The sequence below is a fragment of the Aptenodytes forsteri genome, unplaced genomic scaffold (genome assembly GCF_000699145.1).
Source record: "Aptenodytes forsteri isolate BGI_AS27 unplaced genomic scaffold, ASM69914v1 Scaffold119, whole genome shotgun sequence".
Classification (NCBI taxonomy): domain Eukaryota; kingdom Metazoa; phylum Chordata; class Aves; order Sphenisciformes; family Spheniscidae; genus Aptenodytes; species Aptenodytes forsteri.
The window spans coordinates 11,460,313-11,484,459 of record NW_008796165.1 but is presented as its reverse complement, the minus strand read 5'-3'; the positions used below and the strand labels follow the sequence as shown (position 1 = coordinate 11,484,459).

General features: G+C 41.2%; 1 long non-coding RNA gene across 1 annotated transcript in view; it reads right to left on the bottom strand.

Annotated features, from left to right (window-relative positions):
* Nucleotides 1-24,147, bottom strand: part of LOC103905663 — a 149,881-nt gene that overhangs the window by 59,076 nt on the left and 66,658 nt on the right. Inside the window, exon 5 of the long non-coding RNA XR_657968.2 lies at nt 21,697-21,762. This is a non-coding gene — a long non-coding RNA (uncharacterized LOC103905663). The remainder of the gene's footprint in view (nt 1-21,696; nt 21,763-24,147) is intronic.

Below are 24,147 nucleotides of genomic sequence, written 5' to 3'. Positions count from 1 at the left end.
AGGCAGACTATGATTGCGAAGACTTCATCACCTGCAGTTATGGTCAAGTATCCACATACCACGTGTTCAAGCTGATCTGTGCACACACACCCCCTACACAATGGGACCTCTTAACAATAAAAATGCTACTAAAAATCTCAAAATATGCACAAGTATGGTGTGGTGTGAACACAGTGTCTTGGTGAAGCAATTATACTGTGTATGTTAAACTTGTCTTAATAGTAGTAACTTAAATGCATGGGGGAAAGAATTAGATTTTGGCTAGGGTTTTTTTTGGTTGGTCATTTGGGTTTTGTTTTTTGTTTTTTTGTTTTTTTTTTTAATACAGGTCTTGTATAAGAAAACACAGCAAACATCATAGCTACATTTTCAGAAAACCACAGCCTACTTACAACCGAGGCAGTACAGAAGGGAAACTGAAAGTAGAAAAGAGAATCACAAGCTGCAAAGGCAATTCTAGTAACAAGTCATTTTAAAAAGCAGATGACCAAGATAGAAAAATCCCAAATTAATATTTACAGTAAACTTTGCTTTTAAAGTTGTGTGATAAGTTAGTTACTGAAGATTCTGTCAAAGGGATTTTCTTCAGAGTGAAGTCCTAGAGTATATGGAGGCCGTTTTGTCCTCTAGCCTGTTTCTAAATAGAAAACACTGATTCTGCTCACTCAAGGAATTCCACCAAGCTCAGAGGAGTGACGCCAACAACAAGTGAGGTCAATATATGATCCATTTCTGAATTAAGATGAATTCATAACAGGAAAGTCATGCAGTCCCACAGTTCATACAGTCAAGGCTCTCGAGAATGCATTATGAAGCTTTTCTATTTTTTTTCTATTCTTTTCTTCTTTTAACAAAGCACATGGCTTTTGGGTTCAAGTGTGCAAAAGCACCAGAGGACTTGTATGCACCACCTCATATTCAAGAGACCTAAGTACTTGGGAGTAAATTCTACAGAAATTAGTTCTTAAATGCTGGAGCCGCTTTTTCTCTCAAACCCTCTGCCCAGATAACGCTGTGCTGCTTTCTTGGGAGTTTCTGACCCACCAAGGAATCCACCTGTGGTAGTGGTTGAGTGGGGCTTTATTCAGTCAGAGCACACACACACTGAATTAAGGAAATCTGCATTTAGCCTTACAACTGTAAGCTTTTACAATAAATCCCAATGCAATTTATCTCTGTAACTTGCCTCAGGACAGAGGTGCACATTGCCTAAGGATGGGCCCTGGAAAGTGCAAGGGGCCCTGCATCACTGGGCAGTGACAGAGGAGCAGGAAGGCAGCACCCTGCTCCTAGTACGGGCAATGTCTCCAGCCTCTCCCAGTTCCCTCCCAGCTTCCATGGGAGCAAAACCAGCTGCTTAGGAGCCCTGTTTATTCATCCGAAATCCTGTGGATGATCCTGGACATGGCTAAAGGGTGAAATGTAGCTCTGAGTGCACCTGCAAGTGATTCCAAGATGCAAGACATGGAACAGGAAAAAGAAGTATCTGGCACCTAGACATAGGTGGAATGTAAATTTTCCGAATTAAAGACACTACAGTTCTACAGAAATCATCAGACGAGAGGACTCCTGGCAAGTGTATGTATGTAATTTTATAAAGAGCCTTAGGGAAGTAGACACCCAATTCCCTTTCAATCTGAGAGGCTAATTCCCTTCTCCTCCTTTGAACATCCACCTAGGTTATATGGGATGTCATTAGGTTTCCTGCTTCTCTCCTAAGGGTAAAACAACGAAGGCCATTTTTTTGCAATGTACAGAATTGGATTTCCAAGGTTCACTTCTGGAGTAAGGACAACCACCTCATAGTTCAAAAGTAATTACTTTTATCATAATGACGCCTGTCCCTCAACTTAGTTGTCCTGAAATCAGAAAGCACCTTCTGTCGGTACACATGGTCCTCACCATCTTCTGACTCTTGCACAGTTCTATTTCTCTGAGCTCTCTTTATGCCAGCTCCACTTTTTTTGTACTAAGTTCGTCTGTTCTAGAATGCAAAATACTTTTCAGCAATTTAGACAGAAGAGCTGGACTGCGAGAGGTATGTGTTCTTACAGGAGAAGTCTGGAAGTCAGCAAATTCATGTGGTTCATTTTGTATGTACAGTTACTTGACCCCAACTCCTTTCGCACCCATATGGTAGGAAGGATTATTCTTCTATTCATGCCTCACAGTCTTTTAATGGATTTAGGGCACAGCTCTTAAAAATGTATAAGAGAGACAGGCATCACATGATTTTGCTATGGATATTTTATGAGCAAGTCTGGGTGCGCGCTTGAAACAAAAGACTGCACAATGTGCTACCAGGGCAGGATCTGTGTTATTATGTCTTGCATTCAAGGCTTCTGAGAAGTCTTGGGCAAGAAAAACAACAAAACAAAGGCATGGGAGAGACACGATGATCTAGTAAATGGGTCAAGACAGCACCGATACGTTGCACTCATTGTTATTAAGACCTATAATTCAGTCATTAGTCAGAGTACAAATCCGATTTAGGAAGCAGCAGCCTGTCCTGTCCTTTTTTATTGGCTGTTATTTGGGGGTTGCATTTGTCAGTTAATTGACTTAAACTACTACCTTGAAAAGATGATACTAGTACCTAGGGGTTTTTTACTTCTGCACCTCCAGCAGCCATCATAAGATGTTTTGGCACCAAGAACCACTTCAGCCATTATTTATCAATGGAGTGATTAATTTACATCTGGAGCATAGACTTTCACTGCTACTGGACTGATTAAAGGTTTTGGTTAACATTTTTCAAAGTATTCAACTGACAAAGAAGACATCAATGATGTTCAGGCATCTGAATCTTTCAGATATGTTTTCAAAGAAACACACCTAAGGGAATCTGGTTTCCTGAGGAAGCTGGGATGTGCTCAGTACTCGGTACTTTCCCATTTCCAGCTTGACTGCAATTCCTTTGGCACATCTTTAGGGTAAGATCATACTTACTGAGGCCTAGGTCTACCAGTGGTTACTAAATGCAACGGGTTGGATGCAACCTCCAGCCCAGCAAGTCCTGAAAACAGCTGATGGCCAGACACTGGGAGGGCATCCCAGGAAGGAAAGCTACATTCACGGTTTCTTACCTTCTTTCCCTAAATATCTGTGATGACTGATCCCCTCGAGACAGGACATGGGTAGGGTGGCCCCTTCTCCTAATCCAGTACCAAATTTTCCTCTTTCATATTCTAATCACTGTGATCGGCATGAGCAAGAGCGTGATGAATAAGGACGTGATACTGGATCCAGACCTTCTCCCCTAGGGAGAGTTTCCACTGTATGCAACAGTGACAACCCAAATTCTCTATCATCAACTTCAGCTTGAGCTTGCAGACACTGGCAGGTGGTGTTTTTTTCTGTGGGTTGTAATCTCATTCATCACGGTGGGCCTATACACGAGAAATGAAGCACTAAACCTCTTGCAATGCGTAAGCTATTCCTTTAAAAAGATGGACACAGGATGGAAGCAGGGATACAGTGCACTATTCACTGCTCATCAGCCTTTCCAAATCTACTTCTCTCAGCACCACTGCAAATACAGCAAATGCTATTTGTATTTTCTTTATTCTATTCATACTGTTTTCACTAATAGATAACTATAGAGCAATACACTCGTGGTGCATTACAACTGGAGAGCTGAAGGAAACTGCAAAGCTAAGTACCCAAATACCCAAATTCTAACTGCAAGCACATGCATATACAGGCAGCACCCCATCTACAGCTAAAAATGTCAGTGTTTTTCTTGTAACCTTACTCAGAAATGAGCTTTTAAAGAATCAGCTTTGCCAGAGGTACTAGATTCAATCTTCTGTTTCAGTGCAGATTCATCATCAGGGAGGGCACGAAGGAATTTTTACACATTACTTTTACACGGCACTATCTCATTTTTCCTATGGGGACATTTGAGCCTCTTGCAATATATTCAATGGATCCACGGTTTATACAGCAACCCCATAATAATACTTAGAACATACACAGTCTTTTGTAAATATTATCTTATTATACCAAATGTAACAACTTCTATTTGCTATTTATGGGAATGCTCTTTCTCAGGATGCTTCCTGGTAGAGAAATGTAAATACCTCTGAAGTGGTAGTTTCTATAGAAACTTATTTTTCCATTGAATTGTAGAATAAACAGCCTAATTTCTACTTTGCTTTAAATCTCACAGAAACCTGGACCATCTTTTCAAAGTGGCAGATAATAATACTTTGCAACTCCGTAACCATTTATGTCTTTGAAGCTTGCTGTAAGTATGAACTACTTAGGCCTTCAGGAGTATCCTTAGGTAAAATCACTAATCTCACTAAGAAGGGGAGGTAAAACAGCAGGTAAAAGACTTTATACAGAGTAGGGTGTCACTGCCTAACAGCTTGATGTGCACTCACAATTTTATTGCTGGCTCTATGACAGTTCATCTTATCCCAAGCTCAGAAATCCTCAGTTTCACTCCCATCAAGAAAAGGTCTCTCTCAGTAGTAGCTGTAGAGTGAGGGCTGAATACAACCCCAAAACAGACAGCAAAAGAAGTAGTATTTCTCAGAAACTCCATTGGTTTTGCCCAATGGATGTGTGAGGAGTTAGCAAGTTCATCTCAGGGTTGGCAGTGCCGCTGCACAGCAAAGCAGAGCATGGAACAACACTGGGCTGGGGCTGGTTTGTCTACAAGACTTCTAGCTTTCAAGAAAGCTAATACCGGGAACCCATTTTTCTTGGCATCGACACAGCCTGAAGAAGCTCCCACAAGAGCGGCAGTGAGGAATTTCTGTCCTCCCCTCAGCCTGTTAGGGAATGCTGTGCCCCTTAGGTTAGTTGAGGAAGGAAGCTGAAACTTAGTTGGGCTGAGCAACCACTTCTGATTTTTTTGTTACAACACTTTTTTACAGGGAACAAACACAACATTTAAAACACGGCCCCACTTGCCCATGAACGATGCTTTCCAGCAAGGAACCTGCAACAGAGATGTGTGTCCCCAGACCCCTTCCCACTGCCCTGTTGGGAAATGGGGGCCATTTCTGCTCCTTAGGCTGCTATGGAAAGCTGCCTGGGCATCAGGCACTTCAGCCCCTAAGGTGTTTAGGTGCCAGCTCTTCATGCGGCTAATTGTGCTGCACATCCGTGTTACCGCCATCCCCAGTCCTGCACAGATGCTGTACGTTAGTGCTGAGATCAGAGCTGTAGGAGTCGGCCCTCCTCCACACACCAGATGGCTTGCTCTTCTGCGTTTGTTTTTAGTGCTTACCTATCTGCTCCTCGACTTCTGCTAGTCATGTGAATTTGAGAAGGGGAAAAAAGAAAAGACTTCCCCAACAACTAACAGGAAAAAAAAAATCAAGACGTTTCCTTTTCACGTGTTATTTCAAAACACAGAGAATATACTCAGGAAGCATTCTGAACCTTCTCAGAAAGGAGAGAAACCAAGAAATAGGGCAGCCAGAGATGTGGAAAGTTCCTCAGTATCCTAACAGTGTGCTCAGTCAGTGCTCCCTCTGCCCCAGAGACAGAAGGAGACACACTTCAGACCAAAAGACCACATTGCCTAACATTTTGGCTAGCTTCCAGCTTCACTGCATAATAAAGAGCAGGTATTTTCCACTTTAACCTTCTCCTTCCTAAAACAGTGGTATTTAAAAGGTGGTAAATCTGTCTAAATTTAGCAATCAGAATCTATCATCTGATTTCACTCTCTTACTTTTAGGAATGGACATGTTTTGATTTTATCTAAACAAAACAGCTTGTACTTTTGCACTAACTTTGCAATAAATAAACATGTAAATATATAAATAAATAGAAACTAGTGCAAGTGAGGCATTTTACAAATGTGTGATATTTCTTCTCTGGACTTTTTCAATCCGGTACAATCCTACTAACTGTTGTGATTTATTCTGCAAGTTGAATGCGATCCAGCTCCTGGGGCTATATAATTATGTCAAAAAAATTTTTCTCAAACTTGATTGCATGAAGAAGCCCGAAAGTGTGACCCATCTGCATTCTCAAGACTTGCAAACAAGAAGGCAAATGGGGAGCACTCTAAATGAATTTTTTTAAAAAGCATCTCAGAAACATCTTACAAAAGCCTATCTCAGATTTGTGGTTATTTGACGTAGACAAGCGTGGTAATGCTTACATGCTAAAATAAAAGATAGGCCATTTTATCCCTAGAGCCTTGGATCATGTCATGATAGCATTTGCACTGGTGGCCAGCACCCGGCGCTCCCTCTCTAGTAACCCTCACTTAGAATGATAAGCAGGTCAGGAGCAAATCCAAAACATGATGGGGTCAAAATTGTATCTTGTAATCAAGTTGTAGTGAAGGCAAGCAATAGGAGGCAACATCTTAGTTCACAGCAAAAGAGATATGGCAAAGTATCCATTAAAAATAGGTAGCTCTATAACAAAAACACCCTAAACTAACTATGCAAGCAGAGCTACTTTCCCTTGATCCTTCCTTTCCTGTTGCAGATCTCTCCCACCTCCTGCTTTGGGCTTCTCGGCTGCCCAGCCGGTGCAACCAAAGAGCACGCAGAGGAGTGATGTGTGCCAGGTGCCACCAGTGGTTCCTGCTTCCTGCAATGAACTAAAAGGGTGTCCAGCAACTCACAGGGGTGATGGCACTGCTAATACCATTGCTGTGGCCTGCAAGGATATGGCCAGAAGTGCATCATCTCTTCCAGACACGGATATCAGTTTTCAAATGAACCAGAAAGACAAGTGTTACCTCAAATAGGCAAGCTGGGTATCCTCATGGAAAAAGCCAGGCTTTTTTTTTCCCGTCACTGTATTGTCCTCCATTTTCTTCCTAGGGCTAGGGCTTGATGAACATCCATTTTCCTTTTCCCCACTGCTAATGTCTCTGTTGCTCTCACATCCTGGTCCCACTTAACTACATCAATATCCTTCCATACCACAGAACCCCATTCTCCCCATCAGCGGTTTGATTTCCTCCCCCACTTCTCCCATCGCCAGAAGCCCTATCTCCTCCTATTCCCAGCGGAGAGTGCTTTGCTCCCCATCTGATTTGAATTCCTCCCTCCCTACGTGGGTGATGAATCATTCAGAGTAATGGCATTTTAAAAACTCTACAGAGAAGGTAGGTAGACTCAAACCTGAGTGGGAGTGCATATAAAGTACAATGTTAGTGGGTGCTTTCAAGCCCAAGGCCAGAAGTTCCCAAACTTCCCTGGTGCATGAACAGTGCCTAAGGGCTGGATGCTTCCTCCTGGACGTATGTGTTGATGGCAACTACCACAGCCAAAACCAGTGCCATGTTATATATATTAATAGATAACATTTAATATTTAATCTTTATTTATCATTTATCATTACTATATCATATAATTATATGGTACCATTAACATATCATAGATCACAGAAGATTCAGAAAGAAGTTAGTTAGAAAGATTATCTAGAAGAAGAAAAAAGTAAAAATTGAAAAAGTGTGTTTCCATCCCATTTTAACATTTGGGGGGACAGACTTCTTACCATGCAATGTTTCTATGATGTCGTTAATAGTGCACTTTCTATGAAGAACCACCGAATGTAACATTTTTCAACTTGTGGCTTATCAACTACTGTCTTTTCTGATGAAAGCGGAGTTTAATTCTTGTCTTAGCCCTGCAGAGATTATCTTAGCTCATGCATCACCACCAAAAACCCTTCTAATTACAGGGTGACTGGAAACAGTGGTCACATAGTCTCACTATAGCCCATGTCTCAGTGACATTTTCATTCTGAGTCACAATTTGATTCAAGGCAAGAAATAAACTTTTTACTGAGGGAAGTTCTGCAGTATTCTTTATCACCTGAGCACATGAAACAGAAAAGCTACAGTGTGACTTTGTCCAGAACTTGATGTGCTTAACAAATAGCATGTTGTTTAAGGACTTTATTCAGAACACCTACATGTTTTATTCCTGTTACTTGTACAGCTCTTACATGTGACAAAGAGACTAATTTTTCAACAGAGGAGGGGGAAGGAGAGGGAACAGCTTACGGACTTTTAAGCATGTCTTTTTTCTGAGAGGCAAATATAATAATAGCAATATGGGGCTCCATACCAGCTATGTCTCAGTGACTTCTTTTAAACTTGTTTAGCCTATAATTGAAGGATAATTTTTCTTCTTGCCAACTCTGTCAGCTCACACTGACATCAGAAAACCCAACAGTGTTCCTTCTGGATTATGTTTCATCACCAGTAAAGAATTCTGAAAACTAAATTTTCCTCTGTGTGCATGAGTATAATCCTTAAAATTACAGCCATGGTTATATTTGTGCAATACCCCATACCCTGCAAAAACTTTGCGGTGCATATGTACCCTGCCAGTCACTATATGCACTAGGGTGTCCTGCTTTCTGCTCCAGCCACGAAGCTACAGCTTTGCCACCACTGAAGTTGACTAGCTTGTTAGCTCAACTGTGATTGACGTTTGATGCTCAGAGCATCCCCCAGAGTCAGCTCTATGTAGCTGCATGTGCCTCTGGAATTTCAGCAGGTATAAGCTATGCCTGCCCGAAGTGAGCATCTTTTACTCAGGGAAAGGTGCATTACGCATCTGCACTGCCATCCAACTTCCATGGGTACAGATCTGTTCCAACCACCTTTTATGTGCTTTCTGCCTGGCCAGGATGAACAGGGACAGAAATAAGGAACTATAGAGCTAAAACCTCAAGTCTCTGAAGAGCTACTAAAGACCAGTGTTCTCTACACACCCCAAAGTGCATTATACAACAGCCAAAAAGAGCTCAGGCTGACATAAAAATCCTACAGTCTATTACAAAACTGAGAGAAAACTTAGTAGACAGAAGGATGTCATGTTGCCTTTTCGGAGGAGTCACCTCTTAGGTTGAAAAATCTATTTAAACCCAATAAAACTTCCATTTTCCTTTGATCATGCTTTTTCTGAGTCTGATCCTGCCACAGTTCAGATTGCCATGATGTAATTAAAGAGACCACAAGTAACAGAGAAAGCAAAATATATGCGTTACATATAAAAGTATTGAGGATAAAAATTCTTCTGAAAACTCATTTTTGAGCAAACTGACATTGCAGGTTTTTCCACTTGGATGTCAGACAGAGGCTAGCAAAATTTACAGTAACAAACATTTTAATTCTCACTCAAATCAGAGAGTGACTCAGCACGGCAAGGAAAAGCAAGACTAAATGTTGTGAAGTTTTGACAAACCCAGCCGAGGAATGAGCAAGCAGTCATCCAACTTGGAAGCAGACACAGAGTTTGCATCTGAGGAAAACTTTGCTGAATATATTTTGGAGGGGTTTTGTCACAAGGCAGTCTCACTGCAAAGTCAAATCCCACGTGTATACTGAATCCAGTGCCAAATAATTCCTTTCTGGGTATAAAACCAGTCGAAGAATTCCAGGAAGCCCTTCCTTACCAAGGAAGCTAATTCAAAGGCCCCAAATACATATGAAAAACCCCTTTCCTTCCACGTTTCTCAATCACAGGTACCTCTTTCTCGCTTCAGGGCAACCCTACCACTATTTTCAGACTTCTCATCTTTCACCCATATCCACAACACAGCTGGCCCTGATGAACTCACCGGCCCAGCCTCTACTTGTCTCCAGCTTGGGATAACTTGTACTGCTTACAGATACTGTTTCTTGAGAGCAACTCCTTAGATAACCTGCACACTCAGATAACCCCCCAGTTCCCTTCCTGCATCTCTTGACAGATCTGTCAATTTGTCCAACTTCTGGAGGAGACACTCTGAAATGAGGAACGGAGGGGTCAGATGAGGGGTACCGGAGATAAGGAAGATGGAGGCATCTGGGGGAGGGCAGGGGGAAAGGCAGGAGGTTACACAGGACCAGAGACTGGAGCTGAATCATAGTGTAAGATGCTCTGGGGCGAACTTGCAGTGTGACCTGCAAACCTCTGTGATCAACACAGCTGGCAAATCTCAGTGAGAATCTCTTTAGTTTCTACACTTTACATAGAAAAAAAGAGCATAAACATTTTTCTTCCTCTGGCTAATTCTTTTGCAAATAGAGGCAAGGTCCAGTTATAAGAAGCTGCTGCTCCCCCATCCAGGTTCACATCAAGTCTCTGCTTCACAGATACCAAAAAGTGAACACATCATGGCTGGGAAGAAACGCTTTATTCCAGATCCAGTCTGGAGCAAGAGACGAAAGCTGGCGGTCAGAGCAGCAGCTGGCATAACCTCAAATCTTCAGGAGAAGCCATCAAGGGACACTAAGACTGATCTCTTCCTCTGCCTATTGCAACACATCTGCTTGGGCTGGGATTCCAGGCCATTCCCTTACTGACAAATGTCAGCAAGCAGCGTGTGCTTTTGAAGGCTATTACATCTGTGTCCTACTCACGCTCACTCCAGCGGTTCCTGTTTCATATCCTGTTCTGATTGCTCTACATTTATCATGTAAATTAATTTCAAGTACACACAGGGGAAAAAAAATAAAGTTGGTATGCATAAAGATTATAACATATGAGAATTTGTTAGGGTTTATAATAAAGCTTACTGTTAAAACCACACTCCCACTACACAAATACATGGACAATACAAGACCATGAGCTGTATTTCAGATGGAAGTTAAGGTGCAAAAATAAGTCATTTGGTTTCCAGCAACCTTCCAACATTCACCTTCAGAGACCTCCCAACTTTCAGAGTCCTTACAAACATCACAAACCCAATGGCAGAGCCAGCAACTCTCATTCATTCAAATAAACTGTATTGATATAAATCCTTCAGAAGCAGTGGATCTCTGTGAGACAGGAACAGTGAGCAGTAACAGATATAAGCACTTCAATGAATTTGAAGGGAAACATTTCTCTCAAACAGTCGGAACATGTTGCAGAACTTTGGAAATGTCCTGTTTCTTACCTGTCAGAAAGAAATGTTTTAATTTATAATAAACAGATCTTTTTATATCTGAAGGCCATACTGCTGCATGGACATTGCTCTGACAAGACAGACTATGCAGCCCTTTTTGCCATCAGGGAGCTCCTGAAGGCTGTGCTGCCTATGCCTGCTATTCTTGAAAGCAGAGATGGGATTACAGGCTTCTGTGGGGCGTCCTCAACTCACACCCACAGAGACCCAACATGTAATTCTCTGCCGACATGATTTTTCCTACCATCTACTTCTGTGCTGGGCACTAACCCAGGGAAGTTAAAAAACCCTCCCCCATGACACCCACTCAGCACTACAGTATCTGTTTCCCAATCCTTCTGATAAGTGTGCCTGTTACTCTGTTCTAATACTGTCCCAAACACAACAGTATGCCCCTAAGTTAAACAGCAAAGGAGAATAATTAAAACTAAGCATTTACCTGCAAGCAATTTTCCAACAAAAGGGGTAAAAAGTTGTCTCAGCCCAAACCCAACAGAACATCACAGCTACTGTCTTTAGTGCCTGTGATCCTCTAATAACAGTGACCATGCCAGGACATCGAGGGCTACATTCAGCAATCAGACTTGAAATATTTCATGCAATAGAACACCAAGTGCAGGTTGTTTGGCTCTGGTTTTCATGCTGTAGGTTACAAATGTTTTGACAAATTTATCTGACTTGCAATCAGTAAATAAACAAGTCCTAAGACACTTGATGTGGGAACTGTATTTCCCAGATAGAAATACATTCCCACACCAACTCCAAAGGGAGTGTAAGTCTTCAGTGAGTAATACAATAGTGCTACTCCTATAGCCTACTCAAATTGTCTCTGAGATTACCGACATCTACCAAGCAAGAACTGCAACACACAGTTACTGCTATTTTTCTGTAAGATCCGAGAATAGACCAAACTCTCTGAGTTACTCGGTTAACGCTATAGCTTACTGTGCTAAGGGCGTGCTCCTATGAGCAATGCTTACACCTTCTGCCAGCTCTAAAGGTGCAAGAGGTAGAGTATTTCCATTTAAAAGGCTTTGGTACTGGTTCTTATTTCAAGCTAATCTTCATTGACAAACAGCATTTCTTATTTTGAAGTTGGGCTTTAGGATTCACATGCATTTCCTCTCAGTCTCTCCAAGACAACATGAAGATCTTTTTTCTTCCAACTCCCAATATGAGATGTGCCCTAAAAAAATCTCCTGGATTGTTTAAATACCAACATAAGGATTCTCCCAACTGAGGGAGAGAAAGAGGGGGGTGTATACCACATGAGGAAAAGGATTCCTCCTGCATCATCGGTTCTCCTTAGAAACTTGGAGGAGGCTGTTTCGTGTGCGCAACAACACTGTCTCTGTTACAGACTTCTTGAAAGTTGAAGAAAGCGATGTTGCGAAAGGGAACTCCTACAGTGTGCAGCTCATTTAGTCTGCCTTTAGGTCAACCCAGACGGAGGAGATAGGGCCCTCATGGCTTCATCTCTCCCCTTCTGGGAAGGGTTTCATCAATGTCACAGAGAAGATGTTCAAAGGTACTGCATTCTTGAAGCATAAAAAACCTCTTATTTCACTGGATCAGTGGATCAGGGAGAAGGTTATTTGTGCCTATTTACAGCACCTCACAACTCAAACAGGTTGAAGACTGAATATGCAAATAAATGCATCTGAGGAACCAAAGAATATGGTTTTCTCAGTCACCAAAAATGCTCTGCTCTTTTTGATCTTCATTTATGTTTGTCTTTCTATCTCCTAAAAGAAATCTTGAATGGTGCTTATATATATTTAACTGTTTCTAATTTACTATAAAGAACAGTGAAGAGTTTACACTTCCCTTAACATAACCTGAAGGCCTCAAATTTATTCAGACAGGAAAGCTCATACCATTTTAAAGATAAAGTATGTGACTACAGAATCAGATATAATTAATACAGTGTGTCCTCATTCTCCAAGGAGGGAAAAAAGAGAGAGATTATCACTATGAAATACCAGCCACAGATTAGATAGAGTATGAAAGAAAAAGACTAAAATGTGGACTGTGGCTCTTGTTCAGATACACATCTTTAGCACAGTAAATGTCACCTAATAAGTCATTTTTGCTCCATCAACCAACCACTAATCTCTGGTAATGGTGTTCCAAGTTACCGACTGAGTTGAAATACATGGAAAATGAATGCAGCATGTAGATCCTGGATACCTGTATTTGTGACGCTGTTGACACAGCAGAGGCTCGGTGCACTCCTGCTGCAGCCATGTTTCCTGTTTCTATAAACATGCTCTGTTTGAAAAGGGGCTACTATGGGCACACATGTGCAGTTTATAGCTAGTTTTGTGCCAACATAAATCAAGCCCAAATGCCATCTCAATGACATAATGTAAGACTTATGCTTAAGGGAGTCCACATACATAAGTAAGTGGGTTCCAAAGTAATTAATTTGAGGAGTCCACTTACATTTCAATCTCACAACCAGACAGACTGCCTCATGGTTCCCTTGGCTTTTTAGCGTCAGACTCCCCAAATTTCACTCTTCCATTTCCTTCACTTCCTCACCTTTCAGGGTCAGAGCTTAATACCGCAAAGGGAAATGAAACAGAGAAAAACAAAACAAAACAAGCTGCGAAGCAGATTAAAGCCATGTTTGACATTCAGAGGTACATGGTTCCTTTTTCAGCTACAGGTATGAAGTAGTAATAATTTTGTGTCCACAACTCACAGTATAAACATGGTTTAAAAGAAAATGGAAGTTTTCTTCTATTGCAGTGCATCCTCACTCAAAAACTGTCATGGCTTTTTAAATGTATTCTATTTAATGTTCAAGTCAGCTGAATTCTAAATTGGTTTGGGTTGTTTTTGCTTAGAAATGGTCTGGGAAGTAGACAGAAATCCTCTTACACTTCCCTCAACTCTTGGTGCTCTAAATGCACCGCTTCTGAGGGGAAGGTGTTTGCAGAGCAAGCCACAGAAATATGTGCTTCTGCTTGTTAGAGAGGATGGATCTGTCTGCCAAATGTCTTCTCCTGAGTGGGACTGAGAAAATTGCCATCAGCCTGCGGCTCTTACAGAATTCCTGCTCTGACTGCACCATTAAGCAACACCCCGCACACCAGTCTGCTCAGAGAAACTAACTTGCTAAAGTCAGGGTCCAATTCCTTTCCCAGGAAAACCAGAAAATTAACTCCTACTACCTTCTGTGGAGGCTGGATGAAATGTAAGTGAAGAGACATGCAATTAGTCATGGGACAAAATGGCCCATCCAGATTCAAGAGGAGAGATGTTTTACAGGAGGTAATTAGCTTACCCAATTTATATACGCTGCCCTGAGTCAGTGGGCATGAGGCCATTTAGCAAGTCATGGGATCAACCTTAAACCAAGGATTCCCATGTTTTCGCAGCAGAGAAAGCTGGAACTGTTTCACACAGCCAACAGAGGTTATTAGCTTGGTCCCACATTTCTCCCTATAAGATGCTCACACCTCATGAGGAGGTCAGAGGGATTACAGCATATTTTTGCAGATCCTAGTCTATTCTTAAACTGCAGTGTTTCCATATTTGTTTACGCAATACTAGTGCAGAACCTATTTCTATCAGACAGCCTGCTTCAGTCTTCATGCTTTTTAAAGAAGAGAGGATAGTGACAATACGGACATTTCCAATGAGATCTCCTCTGGTTCATTTTAAATGTTCAACCTCACTTTCGGAAGGGATTTCAGCTTTGTTTCTGATTTAGTCTGATGAATATGTAGCAAGTGCCAGGGCTGCCTCAATACTTAATGCACGTATTTCCCAGAGTTTCTATAGAGGTCATCATTCTAGCATGATCGATATATAATGAAGGAATATGAGAAGCCAGTAAGAGAGGTCAGACTTCACGGACCTGCTGAGAAAGGCTCAGAAAAAGAACATGAAAGCTGGTAACAGAGTATAAGAAAGCATGGCAATGACTAACCTTTCCTGATGAATAAGTGTTTACATAGCTAAACTTTTACTAAACTACTAACCAGGCAGAAATGAAAGACCCCCGCTTCCAAGTGGATTATTGCATTTCTTCCTTCTCATTTTGGGACCTAGAAAATCAAATTTCAGAAAATGATGCCATGGTTTTGAAAACCCTAATACAATTTGCTGGATGCCAATGGCTTTTTCTACAACAGCTTAAATAGCCATACAACGCTTCCATGATTATGAAGATCTAAGGGAGGAACAAGATTTTTTCTTTTTTCTGCTTACACTTGGAATTCTTCTTCTGTGCTTGCCTTGTGTCTGAAGAGATGTAAACAGAGGGGGGAAAATGTGGTTGAAGGAGTTATTCAACAAAATAAAAAAGTGCATGTGTACACTCATACAGAAACAAAGAAAACACGCAGAGAGAGTTAAGTTTCTTATAAGAATCTCCTTTATTTTAGAGGAGAAAATGTAATGATTGTATGATTTTAATGTTTATGTAAAGATAATGAACAGGTAGCATAACTGAACAAAGCCATTAAACAAGACTAAACTTCCCAGGTACAATTTAACTTAATTCATGGTCATATAGGACCCTCTTGCTCATGTCAGAAGACAATTCAGTCTTCAGAAAAATCAAAATAAATGTTCAGAGTTTTAAAGGGTGGGTCTGTAGCTCAGAGGTGAAACAAAAGTAGTTTTTGAACAAGTCATCCCAAATTTAGAACCGAACTCTTCTTCTGCTACAAGGCAAATGGACGATTCTTCCAACCCAGAGACGAAAGAGTCCTGAAAGAAAACGCACTGCGGTAATCAGCCACATTTAACACAGTAACAAATGAGATGAGAGTGGAGGAGTTAAAATGAATGCGCAAGTAGGAAAGAAACGCAGCATAGACTTGAGGCTTGTGTAAATTTTTTGATTTTTTAGTAAAATAAATGTCTTCCATCACATCCTGTCTCTTGCTTTCATGACCATTTTGCAATTTCCAAATTTTTACCAGCTAAAAAGAGAACAATACTCTACTTCGCACGTGATGGTAAGATGCCCTATGCTGATGAGATGATATCCTATGCCAGATTAGGGATCTCTCTGGTCCTTCGTGTCTGTGGGGTTGTAACCACTAACAAAAATTTAACAAAAAAGTAAAAGGAAGTTTGCAATAGGCAGCTATGGGCAAATCTGCCCACAAGAAGTTTCTTTCTTCTCCCTAAAAGTCAAAGCCTGATTTGCACCCTGAAGTAATTCCTGTGCCTTACACAACTCTTAATTATTTTCAATGCTTGCTGTAGTCACTGTAAGTGTCCCCATAAACTGGATAAATGAACCTTTTTTAGGGTTCTCCTGAATTCTTCCTGGTGATATTTTGTGGCAATTAATTTATTTTAAGATCCAGATACCTTCAAAGATGACTTAATCAACAGCACATTCTGGCCTCACCACAAAACTCCTGAAACTGGTATGTGTTAAGTCCAGACAAGCCACTCCAAAAATGCAGACAGGTGCCCACAGGAGGGGCGAAAATGCAAGAATTTCCCATGCTCTCCCAGCCGGCTGGTAAGCTCCCTGGCCCAGCTCCCTGCCCACCAGCTCCTGCCTCTGGTCCTTCCTGTGTCTGTGGTTGTAACCACTAACAAAAATTTAACAAAAAAGTAAAAGGAAGTTTGCAATAGGCAGCTATGGGCAAATCTGCCCACAAGAAGTTTCTTTCTTCTCCCTAAAAGTCAAAGCCTGATTTGCACCCTGAAGTAATTCCTGTGCCTTACACAACTCTTAATTATTTTCAATGCTTGCTGTAGTCACTGTAAGTGTCCCCATAAACTGGATAAATGAACCTTTTTTAGGGTTCTCCTGAATTCTTCCTGGTGATATTTTGTGGCAATTAATTTATTTTAAGATCCAGATACCTTCAAAGATGACTTAATCAACAGCACATTCTGGCCTCACCACAAAACTCCTGAAACTGGTATGTGTTAAGTCCAGACAAGCCACTCCAAAAATGCAGACAGGTGCCCACAGGAGGGGCGAAAATGCAAGAATTTCCCATGCTCTCCCAGCCGGCTGGTAAGCTCCCTGGCCCAGCTCCCTGCCCACCAGCTCCTGCCACGGATCTGGGCAGAGGAGGTTTGAATCCAGCCAGTTACTCTTCCTTACCCTGCTCCAGGGAGCTGCACCCACCAGACAGTGATCCCGGGAGATGTGCTGTGGAAGCCCACCTTCCGGCTGCCCCTGGGAACGAGCTTCTGTCTGCAGAGAAGTCCTTCAGCGAAGAGTGAGGGATGAAGGAAGTGGGAACAGAGGCAGCAGGGACACTCCCTGCAGCCTCCACTACTCCCAGAAGATGTGCTTTTGGGGAGAAGGGGCAGGGAGCCTGAATTAGTGGTTTTAAAGTTGGGGGAAGAGGTGGAACAAGTCTTAAGAGTATGTGGGAGGACATGGGAAAGAAACCCAAAGAACCGCTGATATAGATCCTCAGGTCAGTATAATCAGCAAAGTATCATGCAATAAGCCAGGAATGAAATCATGGCTTGAGCAATGATTTTGTGCCACTAGTAAAATCCTGTGGGGAGTAGTCATTGACAAGGGTAGGCTTAGCCTGGCTTTTTCATATTTAGGAGCACAGACAGCTAAAGAGCTGAGGGGAAATGATTTATGAGGACAGAGCTAAATGCTTATTGCTAGGTTAAACAACAAGTAAGGGCAGACATAACAGCCTACAAATACCCATAGGAGTAAACGTCAAGGAGTGTGAGGAATTGTTTTGAACAGCAAAATAAATTTCCTAAGACTGAGGTGCAGTGGCTTGTGATACACTTGCCTAAAAAGCTGAAGTTTTGTTGGTCATGACTAGCCTGGGCAAAGCACGAGCAAACAAAAGGCAAGGAACAATTCTGTGTTGCTGGAGAGGTGAAAGAGATTATTCAAATCTGTCCCATGTTCAGATGAGCTCCACTTCTCCATCACCGGAGAAGCTATCTGCAATGTTCAGCAAGGTATAGGAGTTGGAGACAGCATTCTAGAGACATACTGCAACGACTTTTCCAGTTACAATTTTTGTGATAGCAGCAATTACAAACTTTATTTCATCAAGACAGTTTCAGGTTGATTGTATAAATGAAGAAGTCACATAGCTGCTATTGCAAAGGCGTAAGCACACAAGATCACTCATAGCTAAAAAGACTATCCACCACAGCAGTTTTACTACGGTTAATATCAAATCTATCCTGCACAGAGGATGAGTGTTAAACTTGCAACCTATCTAATGCCCCCTTAAGCCCCTTAAATAGGTCTTAAATGGACTTGAACTTTGTTCTGTGCTGAGCACCTGCATGAGGGGTGAGATCTAGCCCAAGGTCATGTTTGAGGGAGGTAAAGAATTCAGCAGGAGGCCTGAGGGATGTGCCTGATGCTCCACATGGAGGAAAAGAGCTGCTGGGGCTACACTGAGCAGGAATGCAAGGGAAAGGGAAGGAATGCAAGGTAAAAAACAAACAAACAAAAAAGACCTTTGAACTTTGTTTCACAGCATGGCATTGCAACTGTGGCAGGGTTAGGAACAAGAGGCTACAACTAGCAAGGTAGAAAGGCAGAGTGGGATTGCTTCTGAATCCCTCAGATTGCAAAATTATTGCCTAATTAAAGGAAATAAATACAGGTAAAGGGGAAAAAAGAGCTCCTACATAGTCTCGAATTGTTGTAAGGGGGAGGGGAAAGGAAAATGAAAACAAAGCAAATGCATAGCCACAGGAAACAAATGTAACCCTAAGATACCTTCTGTCTCCCTCTTTTATGGCAGATGTCTCGTTCCCAGTCCCTGTGGATTGGTTTATGCACTTCCTGCCCTGATTGAGACACTGGATCACTAATGCAGAGCACTGCTTAACTCAGGGGTGGCAGGAACCTAATTCTCACTTAGCCCCGAGTCCTGAAAAAAATCTCAATGCTGGTGTCCAGTGGCAAGAAAGAAGAGACTAACTGTTCCTTGGCCCCTGCATAGAGGAAGAAGGTAAATTCCCTGCAAATACCTCAAAAACTCTACAAGACTTTACATTTTTTTCCAAATGCAAAAGTGAGAGGTGGGAAAAAAAAATAGAGGAGCCACGCATTATTCCTATGGTGAGGGGGCGGACTGAGAGAAACCCAGGAAAGCTGGGGGGGGCATTTATATTGGCTGAGCATCATTAGGTGGATCAGTTGCTGGCTATGTGGTTTCAATGCATGCACAGAACAAAACACATTGCTAAAGTGTCATAAAGAGAAGAGATGGATTTCAGAACTATCTAAAAACAAACTGCAATTTGTCTCCCATCTTACGGCTAGGAAAGAGCTGACCATCCTAGAGGAAATTCCACTCAATGTCATAACAACATTTCAAGGCATTTTGGAGATTAAGGAGTAGATTAAGGAGAAATTCAGATACAAAAAACCAAAGAAGCTGAGGAACTCTTTTTGTCAAAGGGTTTACAAGTGGCAGGAAAAAAAGTATTGAGGAAGAAAGGCCTTGTAATTAAATCCTTAACTTGAGATTCAGGTTCTTCTTCTCACTTTAGCTTAATGCCTAAAACACATTCACAACAGGATGTGCCTTATAAATTTGTAAACACTATGTTGCTTAAAGGTACACGATACGACACAAAATTTCATAATCCATGGCATGCTGTCAGGAGGCTACAGTAGGAATAGCTGACTGACTATGCAGTAGCATCGTTCCTATAGTAAATATATCTAAGAAAATTCAGGTAGTGTCATGGTACGCAAACTTGTGCCAGGGAGAGATTTTGAGTCTATTGTGTCTGTTTCTGTGTTGAGGGAAGAAAGTGTTTTTCACCTTCCAGACTTGTTTGGGGCTTTTTAGTAGGAAGCTAAAACAATTATCTGAACAGAGCCATACAGATTGTAAACTTTGACTCTCCCAGAGAAGCATTTTCTGTCCTACAATAGCTTCCAATGAGCAAGACACCTTCTGCCCTTTACTTTTGTTTCATTAGTTTTTCGGTGCGTTACAACACATCACACTAAAAACTGAGGTAGGAAACAAAAAGAAGAAAAGAATCCTTATTGTGAATCTTTACTTTTGTCTGGCATCTTTTTCTGGATGTTTATGACGTCCCATAAAGTTGCTGAAACATGCCTGCTCTATTTTTAATTGTCATTTTAAATGCCAAAACTCAGAGGTCTTGCTTATATTGTATGCGAACACAGTGTCTGCTTATGTTCAAACCCTCAGGCACTTTAAATAACTCTACTGTACACAGAGAACGTTGTTCATTTTGTTTTTACAATTTTTGCATGTGTAGAAGGAGCTCTAATGTCTTGAGAACATAAATGTATGTTCATAACCAAGGAGTAAGATCACAGCTGGAATCTACCTGAGCCTTGGATCATATTTCAGCAGTGGCATGAAGTGAAAAAGCAGCTTATTTCTCTGCTTAATTTACAAGAGCTACAACTGGAACAGCACATACTAGACTTAGTGACGTAACGCACAGGTGAGTGCGTGTTACAGGTCCACCACTGTGCCTGATCCACAGGGAATATCAGACTGTTTCAGCCAGACTTAAGAGCCGTTACTGCTGTAGCCCTAGAGGAACCTGGTCTGAACCCTGGTGTGTTAGTAAAGGTGGCAGCTGCCATAACAGACTTCTGTGTAGGCTACAAACTTGGGGCATAAAATGGGGGTCTTTTTATTGATTCCATTGAGTTTCGTACCAAGCCTCCATTGTTCTGTCTTAAAGAATAAACCATTACAGAGAATTCATAAGTGAATTTGCTTTTTTCTTTCAAGGATTAAGCAGGAGCAGATCATAATTTCCTTTCAATGCATCTATTGTTCATCAGTATTCAGTAAGTTTTATTATGGGCTTAAAAACAACAGCATATATATCTTTATAGTCACTTCCAATCTGCTCCTTACATGTTTTCTGAAACTCACATTTTATGTTTAGATGTGATTGACCATGAAAGTCACGGGGTAATATGTGTTCCCTGAGTAAAGACACAGACAAGTATCTATCTGGCCAATGTTCATTTTTCACATTAGTTTGCTGTAAATAATCTTACATGCAATTTTGCCACTTCTTTTCATAGGAATCTCTGCAAGTAGGTTAGCATAGTGTGGCTTGCAGAAAGCTGACACATAGTATTTATGAACAGAGAGGAAGTAAATTAATTTCAGTGTTTGATTCAACATTGGAGAAAGGCTTTTTGCAGTATTTATTCACCCACAGTAATAAGAGAAGGTACAGTCCCTCCTCTAGTCCAGCCATATTACCAGACAAGGAAAATTCTGCTGAGTTAGGACTACAGACAAGGGGTCAAAGAAAGAGGGGCTACATTTCTCAGTGTGCATCCCATACAGCCAGTCCTGTAATAGCTGTCATTATTTGTAACATGCGCAGTAGAGGAATAGGTGGAGAAATGAAGCCGTGCCTGTAAGGTAACACCCTTTTTTTAAGCAACCACCATTTTTTGCAATGACACGTACAAGGGTCATTTGGGGTGTTCCTTCCCTTTAAGTCTGGGTTTCCTGAGAGGAAGGAGAGCTGAAATACAGGAACAAGTGGCTGCACACCACTTCCAGCAGCGCAGTAGACCTTCCTCACTGACACAGGTTTAGAAACCACATCTGAATCTCCAAACTTCCTGATGTTCTGCCTTTGAAAGGAGGGAAGACAGGGAAGGAGATGGGTGGAGAAGGTGAAGAGGTGGTTCTGTCCTTTTAGAGGCCTTGCAAACACAGCAAAACTGCTCCCATACCCTTAAATCTACCATAAAAAGTAGGTTGCGATACAAGTGGGAAATACAAGGAAATGTTTCAACTAATAAAATGTGCTGGACTAGCACCACACTTCTGCTTAAAAAGCTGTTTATAATAAACAACGATTACTTACAGTATCATTGCAAGATCATTAGAGGACTCAAGAGATCGAAGAGTACCTGGTTCATCTGGTTGAGACCTGGAAAACACAGTGTGATATATCAGCAAACACCACCAGCAATCAACGTATTTTTTATGAGGGCTGTTAGAACAGGAGGAAATGTTCAAACCCAGACTGCTGGGCCACTCTGTGACCTAATCCTGGCCAGAGAGAAGAAAATCTGCCATTCACTAGATCACCACTGATAAAAAACTTCAATTCACTAGCTAAGAACATCAGTTTGTCTGGGTTGTATTGCAGATCACTTTTAAGCCTCTAAAAGGGTTAATGGGACCCCAGAGATAATAAATACATTATGCAGCTGTGTAGGTGCTAGGAAGACGAATATAGGTTCGTTTTTACAAACTTAACCTATGCAGAGTGAGTCATAATTTGCACCTTGCGTCATTCAATAAATGGGTCTTTTGAAAGTCAACCCACTGTGAATGGGCTACTAGCTCTCAAAAAGCAAGAACCCTGCTCTCCTGCCCACAGGCTGCCTAGTTGTAGGATCAAAAAGCTATCCTCCTTAGGTTACAACGTGATGGCAATAACAGGATCCAAACAACTACACGTTTGTGGGTTTGCTGCATCTCTTTTAAAAGGTCAAAAGGTTTTAACTGAAACAACTGTTCTTATTTCATGAAAGAATAATTCTTAACCATAACTGTGTGTTAATCTCATTGCTGCTTCTGCTGTGTCTTGTGACATTGTTTCTTTATTCAATTACGCCTCACATCAACTTTTTAATTAATACCTTCATTACAAAAGCCTTGAAAGTTTAGATCAATAACATTTGCTTTTGTGCATTTCAACCGTAAGCTTCTGTGCAAAGGAAATTTTCTATTTTGTAGTCACCCAGGGGAAAGAAAAGCAAGTAGAGAGGAGGTCTACATGTTCACAGGGATATCAGCACTGAGGAGACAGAATAATCATCTTTTGTTGAATACGAAAATAACGAAAAACAAAGTAAACAATACCCTTTTGTTCTGCACAAGAAAGGCAGGGTTTTAATAGTCTTTAAACGAGATAGAAAATTTCCATCCAAATGGAACCATGGAGTAGGTAGACACATTACAACATCTTGGAGTTCAGTGATTAAATTTAATACTGTGCCAAACAGTGATTAGTTGATGAAGGGTGTTCATAAGCAGAATGGAAACAAGGGAAGTGTGGCTCCAGTATAGCATTGGGCCTCCAGTGCAGTTTGGTGTTAGGCTTTCTACTGTAATAACAGGGTCAAATGAAAAAAAGTTTACTTTGATTTATTTCCCTAAGGAAATTCAGTGGAATTGTAAACACAGACTGACTGGTACATATTACTAAAACTTCAGCATTCAGGGTCGGATCTGAGAAAAGGGCTTAGGTATCAACTGAAGCACAGAAACGTATCCTTTTCTTCAACATTTTTCCAGCTCACTAACTCAATCCCCCTGCTCAGAGTACTGGTACATATGAATCCCATTACTAGACACTGAATTCTCCCAACTCACTGTGCAGGCAAAGTAGTGTCCTAATTAAGGCTTCTGAATCCCAGCCTCAGAGCTGGGTACCTACGTCCTTTATGGATCTTTGCCTTAGTGCATTAAAATCCCCTGTTGAGCCCAATGCGACACATTGTCCTTAACACCGTACATACGTGACTAATGATCCAGGAGAATAGGAGCATAAATCCTTTTTAACTTAGCTGTGGTCTCTCCTGAGCCTATCCAACCCAGGCAGCAAGCATGTGATGCACAGAGAAGTCAGCAGCAATACACGAGCCCCATGCATACAGATAGATCAGGTCAACTTCAGCAAACAGTCACTGGTTTTGCAGAGGAGGACAAGCAAGATTGTCCCCTGGTTTTATAAAATGAAAAGTTACCCCCTGAACTCTGAGAAGTGACCTTTGAAGGAAATAAAATTTTCACTTCAGTTTCTGCTAAATGAACTGCTCCAGCCCATCCCGGTATCTTAAGTATCAGTATCTGAAGTCTCATATAATATAAACCTCACATAATATAGAAGTCCCACAAAATATAAGCAAAATTAAACTGAGATATATGTGCACTAGAAGACAAGACTCCTCTATAAGCAGTTCTTCTCTTCTTCCTTTTTTATCATCACCTATTCCTACATCCCAGGCAAAGGCTATCATCATTCTAATTTGAATGCTTTAAAATCTATTTTGGACCAGACCTGCTCTTAGCTGCATTAGTATAAACCTGCTGTCTTTTCATGGACTTTCTCCAACTATATTCTGGTGTAAGTAGATCAGAGTCTTATTATGGTGATAATTTGCAGGGTTATGCTAAAGGTCAACATTGGTGCAGGCCACAGATTTTGGTGAAATCTCATCTATTTATGGGGAAAAGAATTTACAGTTACAAATTATTATAACAGCAACAATTTTTTTAAAAAATGATAACTTGTAGATAATGT